General features: G+C 44.8%; 1 protein-coding gene across 3 annotated transcripts in view; it reads left to right on the plus strand.

Moving 5' to 3' along the window:
* Positions 1-6472: 6472 nt before the first annotated feature.
* The window catches only part of MYRIP (myosin VIIA and Rab interacting protein), a 345140-nt gene continuing 329036 nt past the window's right edge, over positions 6473-22576 (plus strand). For all 3 annotated transcript variants that reach the window (XM_055135103.1, XM_055135102.1, XM_055135104.1), the window contains exon 1: positions 6473-6776. The gene's annotated coding sequence lies outside the window, so the exon portion shown is untranslated. The remainder of the gene's footprint in view (positions 6777-22576) is intronic.

The raw sequence follows: 22576 nt of genomic DNA on the forward strand, positions 1-22576 counted from the left end.
CGTGAGAAGCCAAAGGCCCCGGCTATGAACTCTGGGACTACTCTGTGATGAAAGATCTAAAATTATAGAACTCATATCCAATATCCATGACATGACGGTGGTCTCAATATTACTGGACATTTTTGTGCTGACATGCTTTTTGATGCTCAAGGCCACTCTCCACATGCTCAGATGAACCTTACGCGTGAAGCAACTGGCAGAGGAACCCAGATGTGTGGGACCCGGGGCTGAGATCTCCAAGCCTGCTCGGATCGGGACTGGGCCTCCTCCACCCAGATCCCCCATTTTCCAGTAGCTAGGCAGTCATACCCACAACTGACCCCAGTACCTTGTAATCCCATCATCGCCAAGATCCAGAGACTATAAAACAAAGCTCCTGGAAGCACGTGGCCACATTCGCAGCCATACAACCTCTTATTGTCTAGTTCTCCCTCTCAAAGAACCCAGCAAGCTACCAAAACTATTCTGCCCACACAGCAGAGCCTGGCAAGCTACCTGTGGCATATTCGATATGCCAAAAATAGTAAGAATCATGGGTCTCATTTCCCTGACCTTGAAAGAACCTCCAATGTGGCACCATTGGAAAGGACACGTAAAGAGAGGCTGCTAAAATCTCAGGGCTAGGACAAATGGACACATTACTTGTGCCTGCTCAAGCAAATCGATGAACAATGGGACGACAGTGATACAGTGATGCTTTTTAACATGTGTGCTTGATATGAGATCTGTGTCTGAAATAACTACTGCAAATACCAACTTGATAAGCTAAATTATAATAAGGCAGTGCCAAATGATGGACTTACAAGATGTTCACCATTATGATTCTGATGCTCCCCTTTCATTTTAGATAGAGAAATTTCTTAATCTTTTCAATCAATTACTTTTCATTTTGAAACAATTACAGAATCACCAGAGTCTTAAGGTAATGTACAGGAAGATCTCAGGCAAACCTTGACAGACTCCCCCTGTGTTAACATCCTGTAAAACTCCAAGACCAACATCTAAAAATTGGCACTGGTTCAAGCCACAGAGTTTATTTAGATTTTAACAGCTATGCATGAACTCTTTAGTGGACATGTGGATATATAGCTCTATGCCATTTTATCATGTTAACTATGTATAACTACCACCACAACCAAACCTAGTGTTCCCAGACACATGCAGGCTACCCTTCACAGTCACACTCACTCTGTCCCTAAGTCCTGTCAACCACTGATCTGTTTTATATCTTTATAGCTTTATTTTGAGAAGAGGATCATATGATATGCAACTTTCTGAGATTGTTCTTTTTTCCCACTGATACTCAGCACCATATATTTAAGATTCACCTAGGTTGCTACACTATCAGTTGTTTTTACTTCCAAAAGAAGATTCAAAAAAGGAAAAAAAAACACTGGATAGGCCACAGTGAGTTTTGCATATAACTTCTAGAACTACTGATTATGAATAAATCTGCTGTGAACATTCTCGTATAAACTTTTTTGGGAATGAGAGTTTTTGTTTCTCTAAGTTTAATGCAGTAGATTAGTGTTTCTCAACATTTTTTTGACTGTGGTCTCCTTCTGACTTTGTTCTCTTCCTATGAGCCTCCTGCCCTAGGAGTTGGACTCCTTGTCTCATATATGGTTCCCCATTCACATGATTTTCACCAGTAGCTATCTTGGAATGCCCTACGGGCCCACACGGTCCCTGCTTGAGAAACACTGCTTAGGTTGTTGTGTAAGTCTGACATAGTTTAGAAATAGCCAAGGGGCTGGAGTGTAGTTGGGTAGAAGAGTGCTTGCCTTGCATTATTTGTGAGGCCTTGGGTTCCATTCTCTGCCCCATATGCTGAGTGCAACTCCTAGCAAAAAGAAATAGAGAAACTATTTTTCAGAGCAGTGCATAATTTTATATTGATGCTTGCAATGTTCAAATGACATAGTTTCCCTATCTTCTCCTCATTTATTGTGCCCCTCCCTTCCTCCTTTTTTGTTTCTGGGCCGAAACCAGCAATGCTCAGGACTTACTTCTGACTCTGGGCTCAGGGACCACTCAGGGAACCATATGGGTGCTAAGGATCAAACTTGGGTTGGTTGCATTCAAGGGAAGTATCCTACCTATACTTATCTCTCTCTGGTCCCTAACTCTTAATCTATGTTCTGATAGGTATGTAGCAATATCGCATTACAGTTTTAATTTACATTTCTCTAGTGGTCAATGATGCTGAACATCTTTTTTTAAAAAAAAATTTTAAAAGGCGGAGCTAAAAATATATCTTTTGGGTCTTATTGTGTTAGTTTGGGGGGCACACCTGGTGATGCTCAGTGCTTACTCTTGGCAATTTGCTCATGAATCAGTCCTAGCAGTGCACTGGAGACTATATACAGTAATGCTGATCAAACCCTCATTGGCTGCATGCAAGACAAGCACCTTACCCAATGGACTTTATGTACAACATTAAAAGTTGTGTCAATATTATCTTATTATCTTATTGAATTTTGAAATTGTTGATTCAAATAAAATGTATACTTAACGCAAAAATTTTTTAAAAAATTTTATTGAATCACCATGAGATAGTTACAAGCTTTCATGTTTGGGTTACAATCACACAATGATCAAACACTCATCCTTCCACCAATGCACATTCCCCACCACCAATATCCCCAGTACACCCCCCCTTTCCCACCCTCCCCCTGCCTCCATGGCAGACAATATTCCTCATACTCTCTCTCTACTTCTGGGCATCATGGCTTGCAACACAGACACTTAGAGGTCATCATGTTCGGTCCATTATCTATTTCCAGCACGCATCTCCCATCCCGACTGATTCCTCCAGCCATCATTTTCTTATGCTGAACATCATTTTATGTGTTCATTTTCCAACTATAAATATATATACACATATATGAACATATATATTAGTGAAATATCTCTTCATGCCTCTTACCTAGTTTGTAACTGGATTGTTTGAAGTTGCTTTTACTATTAAATGTTGAAAGTTCTTTATATATTCTAGATAATATCATCTGTTATTTTGTTGAAAACAATCACCACTGGATATAATTTGCCTTTTTATCCTCTTCATAAGTCTTTCAAGACCAAATGACCTCAATTTTTTTATGAGGTCTAAATTTTTTTTCTTTCATCCACATACCAATCATTATTAGATATGTGCAATTGATCAAGGTCATGTTCCAGGCAGCCAAAGGAACCAAAATGTGACAGACTTCCAATTTCAAGACCATTCCAGTCTAGTTAGGGAGCCTGGAGCTATACCTAAATTACAAAAATTATGTAACAAGTGCTAAGAGGTCGAAAGATTTTAAAAATCAGGTATCATGCTATGGTTGAAAAAGAAGAAGGGGGCAAAGGTCTCACTACTTCTATCTCAATGAATGCTACACAATGACATAGAAACTTCCTTTACATATATATTTCATTTCCCAAGGTTAAAAGTGGTAATTTTGAGATAGCTAACATACATTAAATTCCATGTGCAAAACAATACCACATAACAGCCTGTCAGAGCAGTGGAGATTATATCATATTTGATACTTAGGGACTCTAGGATTCAGGGAAGTTAAGCAACTTGCTAAAGGTCACACAGCCAGGAAATGGTAAGGTCAGACTGGCATAGAGTCTTGTGATGAATACTCTATTCATTCTAATCAGAAGTCCCTAGAGACATGCTCTTTGCCTGCCAGTATAAATTCATCAATCTTCTAAGTAAGAAGTGGACTGTTTGATTCACATTTTAAAAGAAGACATGATACATTTACTGGAGAGTACAAGGAAGAGTCAATGAGTTCTTTGTGATAAAAGAATCCATTAAAACCATTATAGTGGCCAGGATCATGCAGAAAATGAAAAAAACAAGCACTTCCTGTGAATCATGAGGGCCAAAAGAAGGGATCAACATTGCTGTAATTCAGCAGCTGGATGACAGCTCTCCGGATGGAACAATCAAAAGGTAGCATTTTAGGTCCTCTTCCTGCAGGCTCATTACTAACCAAATCATCTCCAAATGCCAAGCCTTTCATGGAGAACCCTAAAAACATCACTCTTGGCTCCAGTGAAAAACCAAAGCAGTGCCTGTTTCTGAAGGACAAATAGGGAATCTGGGCTCCTTTCCATGTCTGATGCCTCTGGATTTTCATTCTTGTCTCATTCTTCTCTTACTTATGAACTTGACCAAATCATCTCATTCTTTTGTATGCACCTATCTTTCTTTGAAAATGTGTATAACTTCAGGAAGATTTTAGGACTGTGATTCTGGAAGTCTCCCAAAGAGGCAAATTTATTTATTAAGCTAATCTTGTGAACACTGCATCTTGCCAAATAGTCTTCTAACCCAGCCCCCGTGCTTGGGATGAGACAACACTGCTGGACCATATATGAAGAGTAGACCACTCACATTCTAACCTTTTCCACATTGGCCTGGGATCCTGCTGCAAAGGTTTTCAACAAGTCTGGTCATAACAGTACTTGGCCTATGTAGAAAGGCATCTGCAAGCTTCTTATAAATATTTGGCCAGGTTTACTTGGACCACTGTATTCATCTCACTGTCATTGTTCACACACCATGAGAATAACCCAAGCCTGGCATCAGGATACCCAAGTCCCTGTTTCAGGGGTGGGCTCTTGAGTGAAGCAGAACATACAAGACACTTTGCAGGTGCTGTCCACAGAGAAAAGCAATCCTGGAGATGCCAAATGCCACCAGGAGCAGTAAACCAGTTTAATAAGGATGTTTGCAGAGATGAGAACAGGAGGAGGAAGGGGAGAGATGGAATGTGTGTGTGTTATTTTTACTTTTGACATCAATGAAACCCCTAAATCCTCCTAAATCTGGAGTCAGACCTACTATTTTGTTTAACAAAAAGGAAAAAGATAAAAATGTTAAATACTTATGCATATGAATCAGCTATAGCAGAGCCTTTAGGGTGTCTGTCTTGGACGTGGCCGACCCAGTTGGATTCCTCCGCCCCTCTTGGCTAGCCCCGCAAGCTACCAGGGTATCCCACCCACACGGCAGAGCCTGGCAAACCACCCCAGGCGAATTCGATATGCCAAAAACAGTAATAACAAGTCTCGCAATGAAGACGTTACTGGTGCCCACTCGAGCAAATCGATGAACAGTGGGACGACAGGTTTCCTCTAGGAGGATATACAAAACAAGTTAACAATGGTCACCTCCAGAGAGGAATTAAGAGCTAAAAGCGTTGTGATTTTGGATTTTGTACTTCGTAAATGCTAAGGAAGCACAGATAACCAAAACTAAAGTTAAATGCAAACCGTACAGAAACAAAAGACAAACTTTCTTCTACTTTCACCAACGAGCAGATCATTATATCATTTTAAGAGAGGAAACCAGAATCTTGGAAGAAATCCGCTCCTTTACTCTTTCAAGTTACCCTCTTAAAGTTTTTCAGCCTTGTTGCTGCAGATGATCAGCAAACGCTCAGCAGCTTCCATTTCCTGCACAAATATACACGGAGAGAATCTCGCGTCCCCGTCCCGAGAGGGTTCTTCGGATTTTAGGCATGGAGTTCCAGAAACTATTCTGTGGGGGCTGCCTTCCACCCTGCTGCTGAAGCTGACAACGTGCCCCCCCCGGTCCCGGGAACCGTGGCAGGCGTCTCAGGAGATTGCGGGCCCCGAGGACTGCAGACGCGCCCGCAAACCCAGGCCAGAGAGAAACTCCTGAACTCCCCGGCCTTCCTCGGCACCCTGGGGCTCCCGGCACTAGCCCCACTGTGTTCCTCTGCTTGCAGCAATCTTGGGGCTTGCTCCGACCGCGCGCGGCTCACTCAGCGGGCGGTGCGGCAGCGATGGGGGGACTTTGGGAGACTTGGGCGCGGACCCAGTCGAAGTGTGTTGAATGAGCGCACGCCACACTAGCACAGTGCTATTCGTGCGAGAACTTAAGGAATCGGAATCCGGGTTTGGGTCACCCGGAGTGGGGGCTGTGCAGGCGAGGAAGAGCCGCGAGTGCAGAAGCGCCACGCAGGCTTTGGCGAGGTGCCTGAGCGAGCGCGCCCACACTGCGCGGAGCGAGGCGGAGTGGGTGGCGGCGCCGGGCCCTTGGATTCAGAGGACGCTCCGCTCCCGGGTTAGGGATGAGAACAGGCTCCCCAGGGCTGGGAGCCGGGGGACGCTGAGCGCCTTCCTTGAACGCTGGAAACGGCCCCAAGTCGCGCCACGGGGGTCTCCGGGGCCACGGCCCCAGCACCGCACTGCGCCGCCCGGGAGCGCCCGGGGAGGGGCGCGGGTCCCCGCCCCGGGCGCGCGCAGCCACGGCCCCGCCTCTTCCCCGCGCGTGCCACCCGCGCGCCCCGGGAGCTCCCGAGCCAGCCGCCCGCAGGTACCCCCCGGCCCGGGCGCAGGCGCGATCGCTCCTGCCCGCCGCCCCGCACGCGCCCCCGCCCCGGGCCCCTGTGATTGGCCGGCGGCCGGGCCAGCAGGTGGAGGCGGCGGCGGCGGCCGGGCGGGCCCTGGTGCCGGCCGCGCGGGCGCCTCCCTCCGAGCCGCTGCAGCCGCCGCCGCGCTCCCGCCCTCCTGCCAGCTCCCGGGCTCCCGTTGCGGCTGCGGCGGCGGTGCCGGCCGAGCCCCCACGGCGCTGCGGCTCGGGTCCGGCGTGGCCCGCGCCCCGCAGCTTTGCGGCTCGCCGCTTCCTCATCCCCGCGCGGGCGCGCTGCGGCAGGTGGCCCCAGGCACCCGGTGGCGCGTTGGCCGGAGCCCCGCGGCCATCGATGACCCCGCTCAGGGAACCTGCTCCAGCCCGGCCACCCCGAGTGAGTGCCGTCCCCTCCCCGCGGGTCGTTTTGCGCCACACGCCTCCTCACGTTGCCGCAACTTCGGGGCTGGGTGGGTCGCCGCGGTGCCCGGTCCCCGGTGCGAGTCCTGAGTCAGGGCACCCCCCGGACTGTCTCGCGGAGGGGGCGTGGGGAGGAAAAGGGGGCGCGGGTGTGAGTGAGGGGCGGGCTTTGAACTTGCCAGGGGCTCGTCTCTCGGGAGTCGCAGCCGCCCCCCTGCTCCGGCAACCGGGCCGAAGCTCGCCCCTGCGTTTCGCTCCGGTTTTCCGCTTCCCACTGGCCACGTAGCGCTTGGACTGCGGCTCACCGCGCACCCACTAGGCATCGGGGCGCACGGCCCCGGGCGCCTGGAACCCGCGGGTTCGCGCGCGCCGCAGCCCCGCGCCGCTTCCTCCGCTCTTTCGGATCCTTCTTTTCTGTAAAATGGGGCTAAGCAGGTACTTGCTCAAGGTCACGCCGCTGCACCGAGTAGGAACCCCAGAAAATCGCACCTGGCGAGGTCGCGGACTGTCCGGGGAGGGGCGCGCTCTGGGGGTGGGGGTGGTGAGATGGGCAACTTGGGCTTCATCCTGGTCTTCTTTTATGCCGGCCTTCTCCTACCCCAAGCCCCCACCCCCACCGCAGTCGGGAATGAATCCCAAGGGATACAAGGTTTAGGGGGGGGCAAGTCGTGGGAGACTTTAGGGGTGAGCCCAACGGTGGAAGTCTTGGGAAGAATCGCCTCCGTTCCTGGTCACCTAATGATTTGGATGTCCCTGCTGGGTCAGGGGATTTGCTAGGTGCCTGCCTGCTCATAGATCCGCTCTTCAGGGTTTCCTTCTGCTGGGTAAGCCCTACCTACCCGCAAGGGAAAGGATCCCGGAGACTCAAACTGCGCACACCCAACTATGCTCTGGGGGTGCTTTCCTTTTGAGCGCTCATCCAGGAGACCGGAAAATGCTCTGAGCCTGGCTTCTTGCCTGCCGGCCCGCCTCCTTCGCCCTCCATCTGGGCTTGTGCCTCTTTCCCAGGGGGAGGGTGGAGTCCAGTCCCAGAGTGAGTAAATCCCGAGTCGCTTAACTCAGATCTTTGTTTCGGTCCCTGTAGTTCTGAGCTTTGGGCTTGACATTATCTCCCTGTTCCTCCAAGTCAACCTCCCCTTCCTAAATCAGGGAACATCTGAGATGTTCTCCTTACGCTAAGATCTGAGACAACCCCTTATGCTAGTTTTGTGACGTCTGGCAAGCATCTTTGCGTCTCAACTCTTTCATTTATTTTTTTCTCCGTAGAGCGCAATAATCCCTCCCTTAGTCTTTTCAGGGCAGTGGGGCTAAGAGGAGACGCTGGATGAGGAAGTATAAGGAAGATGACCCAGAAGGGTCTGGACCTGTAGCTGGAAAAGGAGGTGATTTCAGGAATTTTTACAGCAGCTCTTGAAATGCCCTTCTCTAATCTAAAAAAAAAAAAATCCATCTTTGTAGATGAATTTAATTTGCTGAGTCTTTGAACATACTATTTCACATCTTCCTGCAGCCTGGCTGTGAGTACTTGCATCTCTCCCAATTACCTCCCTCCCCACAGCTCATCCCCATCCCTGATACGTCCATACTGGCTGGGGGCTGGTCATCTTTATGGGACTCTGGGCTCCTCCCTGTGGTCCAGGGGGTTGTGTCTGGAGGCGGGAGCCAATGGTGTGTCTTTGTGTGTGGAGATGTGTCTGTGGAGCTGCAGTATGTTTCTGGAGACGGTGTGTGCCTCTTGGTGACAGAATTATCCCTGTGGTCAAGGTTTCACGTGGGGGAGGGTGAGTTGCCTGGTGCAGGATTTGTGGATCACTTTTGAGATGGTGAGGTGTCAGCCAAACTCAGTAATCTAAACTAACAGAGATATAGATGGTGATCTGTTTCCTTCCTCCCTCCTCTGAGGGGTAGAAGATCTCATCAGTGCCCACAGCCTTTGAAGCAATTGATTTTCACAGACTGAAGCATCTCCTGGTCAGCTTACCTTGGTCTTCCTGGCTATTTCTGTGCACACACTTATTTGGGTTTTTTGTTTTTGTTTGTTTGTTTGTTTTTTTTTGGTCTATAGTCAAATTAAAGACAGATGACTGGGTCAGAGTTGGGTGGATCTGTTTTAAGATTATACTGGAGTATAAAAATCACAGAAAAATGCACAGGTCTGAAATGTACATTCAATGGTTTTTTTCACAAAGCAAGCACACATGTCTAACCAGTGCCAAAGTTAATTGTTAGAATATTCCCTATCTCCCCCATTACCCTCACAGGCAGCATACTCCAAGGATAACCATCATCCTGCTTAGCTCTGTCATGCAAATTTTGTTTTTATTCTCATATTTATCATTTTAGCTTCAAAGCTGAAATGAAACTACTTGATGACTTTCCTACTTAAATTTTTTTTAATGAGTACAAACTAGAGGTATCTGATTTTAAACCTAATTTATAGTTTTACTCATCCTTAAGCCAGTCCATAAAGTTATAAGGAAGCATATGGTCTCAACCAGAATGAGCTGGTTGTCTGCATCACATCCCGACGATTGATTCTTGGATCTTCATGTGATAAGTCAGGCCCCAGATATAAAACAGCGCTGACTTTGAGCAACAGAGGCTACTTGAGTTCTAGAGTGTATCAGAATAACACGAAGGGTTATGTCCTAGTAAAATATGAATGAATAAAATGAAAATGAAAATATTTTAAATTTCTCAATGTTAAGAACTGAATTTTAAAGCTGAGTGATCAACGAATTGGTTATTCTGCTGCCACATGGTGGCGCCACATTGGCTGGCGAGCTGAAATGCCCACTGTCCTTTCCCAAACCTTCAGGAAGGAAGACTAGGAATAAAATCCAGCTTTTCCTTGTCTCCAAAAGACATGTCCGTATCTAGCAGCTGTTGTGACAGAGTCTGAGTGACAGGCCGCCGCTGCTCTGTAAAGACCAAGGGGTAGAATTCTATTCTAGCTTTGCAAGGTGCCTCGTGTCCCTCCAAAGGGGGGGTCATGGAACTGAGAGACTATCGCCTCTCAGAGCAATATAACTGTGCCGTGTCCCTGGAATTTTTGTGATGTGAGGCCTTTGGTCTCATCTCACCCCCAGAATATACCCCGTGGTGTGAGAGAAGGAATGGTTTTCACTGGAATAGAGAGAAAGGTGTCTCTTTTCGCAGTGCATTGCCAATGGTGAACTTGAAGGAATGAAAAAGGCCTGGGTAAAACAAAATGGCTACACTCTGCAGCTTGGGGGGCAGGGGACCACAGAAACCCACCATGGGTGGGAATGTTGTATTCCGTTGTTGAGAGGGCTAAGCGGGTCCATGCAGTGCCCTGCTCCCACCCGTTACCACCTTTTCCTTTTACAGAAATGTGTTACGGGATGTGAGTTAGATTATATTCATGTGATGGCTACCGTGCCTATATTTGCCAAGTGTGTTGTGTATTTTCATTGTCCTGGACAATATTTAGGTATCTGTACCTATGTAGATATGTCTTTATGTGTAATGGGTATATGCTGGGTTTATATGGTTATATAGAGATAGAAATTAATTTTCATAATAGGTAAGGATTCTGAGCCTTGACTCTTAAGCTCTCTTTCTAAGTTTACATACTTGGTGAGGCAGAGGGAGGTTAGACCAAGTACCTCAGCCTTTTTAGCTGAGCCATACCTTTCTGCAGAAGGAGAGAACTCTTCCATCCTTCTGGCCTCCCTGTCACCTGCTTTAGTACTTTCCCTATAGTAGCTGCTTCTATCTAAATATGAGTTGCAAGAAATAGAAATTTCATTCCTGAGCAAGAGGAAAATCCATACAGGGAAAGAAGGATTTGGGATGGAGTCTTTGCAACCTGTAATATGGGGACTGAGGCTGTACCTAGGAGAATATAGTCTTTTGTGCTTAAAATGGTCTGTAAATGGAAGCCTGCCATTTCCTTTTGTGATTTTTATTTTACCCACCAGTGTTTGTTCTGACATAGATAAGTTGATAATTGTGGACCAGCCAATTCTCTTTTATTTTTTGTTGTTATTGCTCAGTTTAATATTTTAGAATTTTTTTCCCTTTTGGGTCACACCCAGCGATGCACAGTGGTTACTTCTGGCTCATACACTCAGGAATTACTCCTGGTGGTGCTCAGGGAACCATATGGGATGCTAGGAATTGAACCCGGGTCGGCTGTGTGCAAGGCAAATGCCCTACCCGCTGTGCTATCGCTCCAGCCCCAATATTTTAGAATTTTTAAGGCACATTTTTACCTTTTGCTGTTGTAAGAAGGATTGCAGGGAATATCCTTGCTAAGCTCCTTAGAAGTATTGGAGAGTGTGCCTAGGGTATAGATCCCTGGAAGTTGAATAACTGGGTCTTAGGGTAAATGTAACCTCTACACCAGAACTCCTGGTCACTTTAATTCTCTTAGGTTTGGCACATCTGTTCACTGGAGAGATGTTGCCAGTTGATACTCCCCTGAGTGCCGCGTGGGAATCCTGTGTCTCCACATCTTCTGCTTGAGCAGGTTTGGATCAGATGCTTTATCTGGGAAGCTTAGGGTGTATTTCACTGCTCTTTCACTTTGAATTTCCCCTGGAGATTTAAAGGTATACTTTGGGTTTCAGTTTTTCTTTTCTGCAAACTGTAATTTTTCTGGATAAAACTTTTATAGCCCAGAGAGATAGTACAGTGGGTAGGGTGTTGGCTTGCATGCAGTCTACCTGGGTTTGAGCCCTGGCACCACATATGGTCCCCTCATCACCATGGGGAGTGATCCCTGAACACAGAGCCAGGAGTAACCCCTGAGTATAGTTGGGTATTGCACCCTCCCCCAAAAGAACAAATAAAACACGCAAACCAAACAACATTTCACTTGTATCACTTGTATCACTTGTCTCACTTGTCTTCCCATTGATCTTCGATTTGCTCGAGTGGTCGCCAGTAATTTCTCTATTTGTCCCTGTTGCATGCTAGTGTAGCCCAATGATCTCTGCTCGCTCCAGGAACAGAAAGAGCCTCAAACCGTCCATGCAGGATTTTGACAAAGAAGTCTGAGCATCTCATTGGTGGGAGGCCACACGGTCCCGTGGAATCCAGTTGGTAACAGCTCTAGTCCAGCGGTAGTCTTTGAATCGCATTGCATGTCTGGCCCATCTGATTTTTGATGTCTGGGCAAATGAGACAGCATCCCTGATTCTTGACTGTCGACGGAGGATGGAACTCCGGATTCCTTCTTTCACTTGAGTGAGACGTGATACTCCTAGCATAGCTCTTTTGATTCCTCTTTGGGATACCCGAATAGCGTTCTCATCCTGTTTGCGTAAGGCCCAGGTCTCTGAGGTATACGTTAGTACAGAAAGAATGGTGGAATTGAACAGATGTGCCTGGAGTCGGAGGTCCTTCATCCTCTTAATCACTTCTTTGATGCTCTTGAAGACATTCCATACTGCTCTCTTCCTCCTGCGCAGTCCTGGCGCCAAGTCATTCCTCATGTTGAGTTCTCGACCCAGGTACACATAGCTCCTGCATTTGGAAATGTTCGTTCCATTGAGAGCAAATGGAGCATCAGGGACTAGTTTGTTTTTCATGAGCATCATCTTGTTGAGGTTCAGCTGCAATCCGACCTTTCCACACTTGTGGCCGAAGTCAGTCAGCATTTGTTCTGCTTGGCTAATGTTTGGCGTTATGAGAATGATGTCATCAGCGAAGCAGAGGTGGTGTAGTTGCTGACCGTCTATCTTCACTCCCATTCCTCCCCATTCTAGTCGTCGCATGACGTTCTCGAGGGTGGCACTGAAGAGTTTCGGTGAAATGCTATACCTTGCTGAACCCCTCTCTTTACGTCAATGATCACTTCCTTGTAGAATGGTGAGATCCTGGTGGTGAATCTGTAATACAGTTCACGGAGAATGCTGATGTACTGAGTTTGAACGCCCTGTTTGGCTAGTGCTTCGATGACCGCTTCAGTCTCAACAGAATCGAACATTTAGACATTTAAAAAATTCTCCTAAATAGATTACATTATGTTATTTATGAATATGTATGTGCACTCTAGCAGTGTCGTCCCGTTGTTTATCAATTTGCTCGAGTGGGCACCAGTAACGTCTCCATTATGAGACTTGTTGCTGTTCTTGGCATATCGAATACACCACGGGTAGCTTGCCAGACTCTGACGTGTGGGTGGTATACTCTCAGTAACTTGCCGGGTTATCTGAGAGAGGGATGGGAGGAATCAAACCCGGGTCAGCTGCGTGCAAGTCAAATGCTTTACCCACTGTGCTATTGCTCTAATCCGAATATATATATATGTTATATATAAATAGGTATATATGCATATATCTATACATACATCCCTGTGTGAGACAGGGAACTGTCTTCCATATTGAAGATCACTTATCTCATTGCTGTAGAAAAGATAATTAGCTTTTTTTTAATTGCCATATTAGTTTTATGCCAATATCAGTACTTTTTTTTTTTTTTGCTTTTTGGGTCACACCTGGCAATGCACAGGGGTTACCTCATGGCTTTGCACTCAGGAGTTACTCCTGGCGGTGCTCAGGGGACCATATGGGATGCTGGGAATCGAACCCGGGTCAGCCGCGTGCAAGGCAAACGCCCTACCCACTGTGCTATCGCTCCAGCCCCAATATCAGTACATTCTTGAAGAGAGAGGCTTAATTCTATTTAAAGCTCTATCAGTTCTTTATTTCTGTGATGCCAAAGCTGATACTGTTTAGCCATTTAGGTTTTATATCAACCTTCTCTTCTTTGACATTTTCTCCACAATTGTCTTGGATATTTTTGACCTTTCACAATTTGACATGAATTATAGCCCTTATCCTAAATACTTCTTCCCATAGATGAAAACAACTCTTCTAAAATTTGGTAAAATATTAAATAAAATGTATTGTTTCCTTTGTATGGGTTTAGACAGTGTGTAGGACTTATTCCTGGCTCTGTGCTTAGGGGTCACTCTTGGTGGTACTTGAGGAAGTGTGGTGTCAGGAATAGAACGTGCAAGGCCAGCACCTTAACCCTGTGTTATCTTCCTGGCCCTCAATGTGTTATTTTTCTCTTTCTTTAAATATAGTGCTAGTCAAATGTTTTTATTTTCCATTATTTACTATGAAATAGTGGTTCCCACTTAAGAAGTTCTCTGGTACAAGATATTTTTGAATCACTGTCACTGTCATCCTGTTGCTCATCAATTTGCTCGAGTGGGCACCAGTAACGTCTCCACTGTGAGACTTGTTGTTATTGTTTTTGGCATATCGAATACGCCATAGGTAGCTTGCCAGGCTCTGCCTTGTGGGTGGGATACTCTCGGTAGCTTGCCGGGCTCTCAGAGAAGGGCAGAGGAATCGAACCAGGGTTGGCCGTGTGCAACGCGAACGCCCTACCGCTGTGCTATCACTCCTGCCCATATCTTTGAATGACTGTCATGACTGTCATCCCGTTGCTCTTCGATTGGTTCGAGCGGGCACCAGTAACGTCTCTCATTGTGAGACTTATTGTTACTGTACAGTAACAATATCTTTGAATAATAAGGAAAAATTTAATTTCATTTTAATAGTACAAGTAGCAGGGCCAGACAGAGTACAGAGGTTAAGGCACTTGTCTTGACTTCATTTGAGTGCGGGGAGCACTGCATTTGATCTCTGAGGTCCACTAGGGGTGACCCCTTAGCACAGACCCAGGAGTAAGCCCGGAGCACCACTGGCTGTTGCCCGAATCTCCCCTCCCTTAGTATAAACTTCAGGGCTGGGGAGATAGTACAGGGATCAGGGTACATCCTTCTATGCACCCCACAGAGGTTCTGTTCCAGCAGTACATGGCCAGGTGAGTGCCTGGAGGTCCAGAGCACTGCTGGGGATGGGCAGGAATAAATGGAAATGAAATCATTAATGCAATATTGGACGTTTAATATTTAATGAAAATATTAGTGCCAATGACTATTTTGTATCTTTTTTATATGTATATCCTCATAACAATCCATTTCATCCCTGTGCCATAATTTATTTAACAGAAAATTCTCCCCCAAAACATTATCATACTTTTTTTTTTGTACACGCATTTATTTTCTTAGGATGAAGTGGTTTGTCCAGATTTGTTTGTTTTTCTTTTTGTCTTTCTTTTTTTTTTTTGTCTCCAGGAAAGTTTGTATATCAGTTTTGCTCTTGGTAGGATCTGAGCGTGCCAGGGCTGTGTGCCTGGAGAGAGAAAAATATTGTTGTTTATCAGCGTTGCCAGCTTCAGAGGCAAAGGAAAAAACCCAGAGTCTTGTTTTTGACTTTGCGTTGCTTTTCTAGTGACGCATGATCCATATTCATGTTTATTGGTTCTTGATAGCAGGCAGTCCTATTGAGTTTTATCATTTACTTTCTGTAAAAGAAACTTGACTTTATCACTTGGTGTTTATTTTGAGAGAACTGTGAGGTTTTTTTTTGGTACATATAACATGTTCATACTTTGAACTGTCAAGTATCATTATATGTTTTATAAAACAGTTCTGTTATGATGGACCTAGATTATTTCAGGGTTTTTTGTTTTACTATTACACAGATAAATGCAGGAAACTTCTTGGAAACGTATTTAACGTATGTGCAAAAGAAGAACTCGAAGAGGGTGCATGCCCAGAAGAGAGTGGCAGGGGCATAGTTTATGTAAACTTGCAATTTGATCTCCTGGTGGCAACTTGTTCCGCAACCTGATTGTCCTCATTTAAACTTTAAATGGCGGTGTAGATGAATAGTAGCTGCAGCTTGAAGGAAACCTTAATTGGAGAAAGAGGAAAAAAGTGCTGTAAAGAGGAGAGCATGTCTGCGAGGTATTTGCATGTATGGAGCTAAATTCCAAAAGCTCATTCCAAAAGCCCAGGAGTTTCTGACCTTTTCCTTTCAAATCTTGTACCATGCATCTGGTTATCTCTGGGTGCAAATCATGACCATTCTACAAATAGTTTCCTAGCTAAGGAGACTCGCTGAGAGTTAAATTCAGAGGTCATCTCTTCAGTGGTGCTTTTATTCAGGGTGACCTGCAAGAGGAGGTGAGGGCTTGTCAGAAGGAACCCAGAAAAGAGAGTCCAGCCCCTGTGGCTCTTCATCATTGCTCAGTTGCTCACTTCATCACTTCCTCTTCTCTCCCCCTCTCCCTTCTCCTTAGCCTTCACTCCTTTCCTTCTTCCAGCTTGCGTCTTATAATCCCAAAATTTATATATTTATTTTATTCCATTAACATTGGTTTAGGAGACTAGAGAATGGTCATCTGTGTTAGCACAGAGATTTCCACCTTATTTGCCCTCCTGCCCCCTTTTCAGCAAAAATAAATATCCCTGGAAATCTACCTTTAAAAAATGAACAGACAGAAAACCCCTTTCCTAACTGAGGTTCATTTCATGACCCGGGTGGTATTGCCCACTTTAGTACAGTGTTCTGCCACACCGTGTCCAGCACCAAAGTGCCAACATCTCTCCAGCCATTGGACTATTCTTTTTAAAAGATGAGAAGAATTCTGTTAGGGTTACTTCAGTTCTCTGCCATTAACACCCCATGCCAGTGACTTGTGTGATCAGTTGCTTGTGTCTGAAAGATCAGAACATCACGAAGCCACCGAAGTGTTTGGGGGAAAAGACTGAAAGGTGAACTTGGTTAGTGGCCAGGCTGAATCCTTTACCAAGAGAAAACCTCACTTGCTTTCCACATCCTCTGAGACACAGTTCGACATGTAGGCAGGGCAGGTGAAAATTGCTTCATGAAAATTGTCCATATTATTTTCCAGAAGGCTGAACCAGTCGGCATTCCCACCAACAGTGAAGGAGAGTCAGCACTGTTTACAATAGCCAAAATCTGGAAAAAAAATGGAGTGCCCAAAAACAAATGACTGGTTAAAGAAACTTTGGTACATCTACACAATGGAATACTATGCAGCTGTTAGAAAAGATAAAGTCATGAATTTTGCATATAAGTGGATGAGCTTGGGAAACATATTAAGTGAAATGAGTCAGAAAGAGAGAGACAGACATAGAAAGATTGCACTCGTCTGTGGAATATAAAATAACAGAGTGGGAGACTAACACCCAAGGGTTGTAGAGATAAGGACCAGGAGGTCTGCCCCACAGCTTGGAAACTGGCTTCACATGTTGGGGGAAAAGGCAGCTCAGATAGAGAAGGGAACACCAAGTAGAGGATGTTGGGAGGACCCACTCAGGTTGGAAGATTCGAACTGAAAGTAAACTATAGGCTGAATGTAAAGGCCACTTAATACCTCTATTGCAAACTACAAGAGAGAACAAAAGGGATTGCCCTGCTACAGAGGCAGGGTGGGTTGGTGGGGAATGGGGTGGGGGTGGTGAGAGGGATACTGGGATCATTGGTGGAGGTGAATGGGCACTGGTGGAGGGATGGGTAAACAATCACTGTATGGGTAAAATGCAAACACAAAAGTTCATAATTTGTAACTGTACATCACAGTGATTCTCTAATAAAAAATTGAAAAAAATCGCTTCAAGAAACTGTGCCTATGTGTGGGGTCACCCTGTGAGGTTCAGCATGTGTCACTTTCCCCATCACCTTCCCCGGGTCATTATGAATTAATATTATGACATGCATACTCAGGTACCAGCCGGAGAAAGCCATTTGGTGGCTACAATTTACAATGTCAGGGGCGAATGCCACAGCTAAATGCTGAGCATTGAGTTTGCCTATAATTTAATCTCACTGAATAGACACTTGGCCAAAGGGACCAAGATATGTGGGGAGTTGGCACGGGTGGGTGGAGGCGGGGATTGCTTGGGAGTCAGGGGCCATGGCTCCGGGATCTAATGTGACTCTCTGCTGAATTGTGGTGTCTTGTTACTGACATTCTTCATGATCCCCACCCCCTCTGGATCTGAAATGGAACTCCTTGGAGTCAGGGCCCTTTTCTGTATGGCCACCTGTGTGGCATGGGCTTTTGTGAAATCATAAGAGCAAAGCAAAATCACCTATGTCTCTTTTTTGCATTTTTGTTTGGTTCTGTTTGGGGGTTCCACTTGGCAGTGTTCAGGGTTTGCTCGTGGCTCTGTGCTCTGGGATGACACCTGGGGGACCATATGGGATGCCAGGGATCAAGCCCAGTTCAGCAGCATGCAAGCAAGCCCTGCCCACTGCACCGTTCTACCCACCTTGCGTTGTTGTGGTTTTGAAATAGCTCTGTCTGGATAGCCAGCATTCTCCCGCCCTGAGCCGTTTCCTAATCTGCTCTTGAAAACCCGGTCTTAAGCGTCATTTGGCTGTTTCTGCATAGCTCCAGCCTCAGAAAAATAGATCACAGTGCTCTTGTTGTGCTTGTGTTATATATGTGGCCTTGTTTCCCTTTAAAATATGATTTATTGATCATTAGGGATTTTGAGTTCCTAAATGACATGTAACTGGAGTATGCAAGATTAATTGCTTGCTTTTATGGGTAATTAGCAGAAAACTCTTAAAGTGCTGTTTTCATTGATTCCATGCTGAAAGTCTTTCAGAGACCTGCTGGGTCCACAGTGGGGTAGGTGTCAAAATGCCTCTCCCAGGACTGCTTCCTCTCGCTGTCTGCTGCCTGGGCACCTCCCTGAGCCCTCAGCCCCACTGTGCTCCCAGTTCTGAGTCCTCCAGCCCCTTCTGGCGAGCCCTGCTATGTTGTCCAGTGCCAACAGCCCCTCTTTCTTGTCTCTTTTCTCCTCCCCTGAGACTGCTATTGATGGCTCATCCAAAAGCAGCAAGGAGAATGAGAATAAAGACAGTCACTGATTCTTATTTTATCTTTTTCAAAATCTGGGAGATGGTTAAAATTGCTTCGCTGCAGAGGTAGAAGGGCTAGCAGAAGCATGACCAAGTTGGGAATGCTTGGGAGGTGTGGAAGTGTGCTAACTTCTCTCCAGACCACTTCTTCTTCCCAGACAGTGGGGTCTCCTCCGAGTAAACCCCTATCCTTCTAGTGGGATAATGAGATGGCAAACACGGCCTATCAGCCCAGCCCCAGCGGGATGCCTGTTCTCTCTCTCTTCCTTTCCTCCAATCTCATCAGACTTCTCCAAGGAACAAATTTTTCCCTTTCTCTTTTCTCCAGTATCATTCTTTTAAATTTTATTTTCTTGGTGTTGTTATCGTTATTATTTCCTTCTACTTCCTTTGGCTTTATTTTTCCCCCAATCTCAGTTTTTGACAAATTAACCTGATTAGCTCCCTCTTTCCATCCAGCCTTCCTTCTTTCTTTCTTATGTTTATGTCTTGCACAATACCTTGCTCTCTTAGCAGTTCATTAGTACTGTTGCATGCCCAGTTTTGATCTGCATTGCCTTTGTTATGTTCACTTGTACACAAAACACTTATTCAAGTGTTTTTATCACTATTTCTTCTTTAACTTATGGTTTGTGTATACATTTTTACTTTTATTTATCAAATTTCCCAGCAACTCTTAACCCTTCCCCCTCCTCTGTTTTTAATACATGGAAATTAAAGAATGTAGAATATACCCATACTCTTTATGTACTTTTGGCTGTTCTAAGAGGCTATATGTGAAAATCGCATAAATGGGGAACCACCCAAGAGACTCAAGATGGAGTGGGGGGGAACTGGTAGAAGATGGGGGAAGGAAGCAATGTTAGTAAGGGACCACAGTCAGAAAAGGTTGAGGAACACTGGTCTCTGTGACTTCTGTTCCTTTACATTTGTTGACACTGATTTTATGCCATAATATATAGCTTTCACAAGTGTTCCATATTTTCTTGAAAGGAAATTTCCTGGTTTCAGTGATATATCACAGTGATATATCTTCATTAGTTTATGCTAGTTAATTATGTTCCTCCAATCTCTCATCTTCCTGATTAATTTCTATAACTCAATTAATCAATTATTGAGAGAGCAAAAACACAGAGACGTGTTTCTTTCCCATTCTGATTTTATGCTTTGAAGCAGTATGTTATTAGGGCATTCGAGTTATTTTTCTTTTCCTAGTCAATTGAACAAATAACTTTATGAAATGACCCTTGTAATCTCTACTGATGCCCTTGGCTTTTAGTAGAGCTCTGACAATTTTCTTTTGAGCCCTGACAATTTTCTTTTGCTAGTGTTTGCCTGTCTTACCATTTTTTAAATCTGTTCACTGTCTTTGGTTCTTTATGTTTTTATTTCAGTTGAAAAATTCTTCCAAATAGCAAACATATGTATCATATTTTAATCTGTAAGTTTTAGCCTTTCAATGTAAATGAAACGATAACTTTTTTTTAACCTCACTGGATAGGTTATATTAGGATTGTTAAAGTTATGTTCATTTACAGTGCTGCTATTATTCTCTTTGGATTATTTTACCATTTGTTTCCTCTCTTTGTCTCACCATTTATATACTTGGCTACTCTGCATAGTTGCTTTTGTATTAATTTAGATGCTTCAACTATTCTACATTTTCTTTTCTACTGTCCAAAAGCATTCCACTCCATTTCTATTTTTTAGTGTTTGTCATGTGATAAATTCAGCATACATATTTGTCTACACAGATCCAAACCCAATCAGGTAATCGGGTTCGATTTCTCTGCCCCTCTCAGAGAGCCTGGCAAGCTACTGAGAGTATCTTGCCTGCAGGGCAGAGCCTGGCAAGCTACCTGTGATGTACTCAATATGCCAAAAATAGTAACAAGTTTCACGACGGAGATGTTACTGATGCCCGCTCAAGCAAGTTGACGAGCAACGGGATGACAGTGACAGTGACAGTGATGTGCTAGCAGTGGTTGTGTTTGAGGTTATCTGGTGATTGGTTTCCTTTTATAACCATTGGTTATCATAGCTTTTAAATTTTCTTACATGGGTTTTTTAACAAACAAAAACTTTAAAGGAAAAAACTTGAAACATCAAGGGGGCAGAGAGCTGAGGAGGGGCTCCTTCTGATGAGTTTGTTCCTCTTAACAACTGCATTTATAGAATTGAGGCTCCATTAGAAATATGGCAAAGAGGCGGTACAGAAAAGATGTCAGATAGAGGTACACCTTGTAGAGTGTTATCTCGACCGTTCTCTGTGGAAATTCAGTGTAGGTCTGCATATGTTGGTGGGGGGTACTCCCAGGGGGCCCAAGGACCACTTCCAATGATCCTTGACCAACCATATCAGAAAGTTCAATGCTTGGGCCTGAGGGTGTGGTGCTGCTCAGGCTCTGTGTTGCTGGGGCCCACCACAGTCACACTCTTGGGGGCTTGCTGTGCCAGCCATTGAACTGGGGTCCCACACATATGGGGTCCTGTGAGTGAAAAACATGCACTGCTCAGTCTGTGTGGCCCCACGGGCTGTGCACTTTATTTCTGAGTTTTCTTTTTTCTGGCAATGCTCCAGGTACCAATGGGCCTTCAAGTTGTGTTTGTTGAATTTAGAAATAATGGGTAGAGGTGACAGCAGGTCCACAAGCGAGCCCCGTTTTAGAATGTTTACTTTATGCTTTTGGATTGCTGTCTTTGGATTCTTGAGAAAAGAATGAAGAAAATTTGGTTTGTTTTTGCTTCTATCCAATTTGATCTACATAACCATTGGCATTAGTCCTCCAGACAGAGCTATCTTTCCAGCTTCTGTAGCCCCTTTCAAGTTAGAGTCATTTTAAAGTAAAAGGTGCAGCTATTTTGGTTTGCTTGTGTTTAAGAGTTCTGTAATCTTGTCTGTAGAATTCTGCAGCACACCTTTAATTATCCTTGAAGTAGCTAACTTTAATTAAACTATGTGTCACGGAGCCTCCTGCTGATGGAAGATGTATTACTGAAGAACGGCCAGGCTTGTGAAACCCACCATGGATCAGGCTAGTGTTAAAGATCATTAAACAATTCTCCCCCTGCGTGGTGCTGAGTTGGAGATTTTCATTTAATTGCCTAAAGCAACTTTATTCACCTCCTTGTTATCTATCCAGTAGACTATTATCTGTATCATAGTAGACTATTATATTATTAAACCTCTTGATATGGTGATTGCTTATGTAGCTTTGTATTCAATCACAGTTTGAAAAGACCCAGCTGACTGCAATATTTTATTGTAAGCTTTTTTTTTCTATTTGAAATTATTTTCCTTTTGAAAATGCACTATCCAACCCTGTTAACTTTCCATACACTCCAGCTTTCACAAAGATGAAGCGTCAAACAATTTTTCTTAAAGCCGAAGCTTAGAAAAATTTTGAAGCTTCAGAATGAAAAATGGAAAAAGCCTATTCAGTGTGCTCAAAGGTAGATCATTAAAGAAACCACAAGATCTTATGGAAATCACCTGTTCCTGAGGTAGAAGACTGATGGAACAAGTCATCAATAGGTCATTCCGCTGTTTATCAAGTGATGTGAAACGTTTGTGAGATTAGAGAGTTCCATGGACGTGGAATAGACTTTTGCCGTAAAATGAATTCCTTGGTCAGTCACAATATGATCGTGAGGGAGGATGGCAGTACATTGAGTGTTCTGCTGATCAATAGTGTGATTAATGGGAAATATGTATTTGCTCATGAAATGATCAGAATATATTTCTCATATATATCTCTCTCCATCTACAGTCTGGCTCTCAACCCCCCAAAGTCTTGGTTTTCTAAGTGCAGAAAGTGTAAAGCTGCTTTATGTAAATGAGGTTTCGCATAGAACTGCTTAAGGATGGGTTTTGCTTGCCAGCGGAGCCAGCCTTACTTGCCAGAGACTGGACTTTCAGCCCCACTCCCATGTGGAGCTGTAACGCAACAGCTGTCCACTTCTACTTGGTGTCAATGAGCATCTCAAAGAATCAGGCATAAATCAGGCATGAGGGATTTTTCTCTCTATATGTTAGTCATCAGGCACT

Source organism: Sorex araneus, chromosome 4, assembly GCF_027595985.1.
Source record: "Sorex araneus isolate mSorAra2 chromosome 4, mSorAra2.pri, whole genome shotgun sequence".
In the NCBI taxonomy this organism is placed as follows: Eukaryota; Metazoa; Chordata; class Mammalia; order Eulipotyphla; family Soricidae; genus Sorex; species Sorex araneus.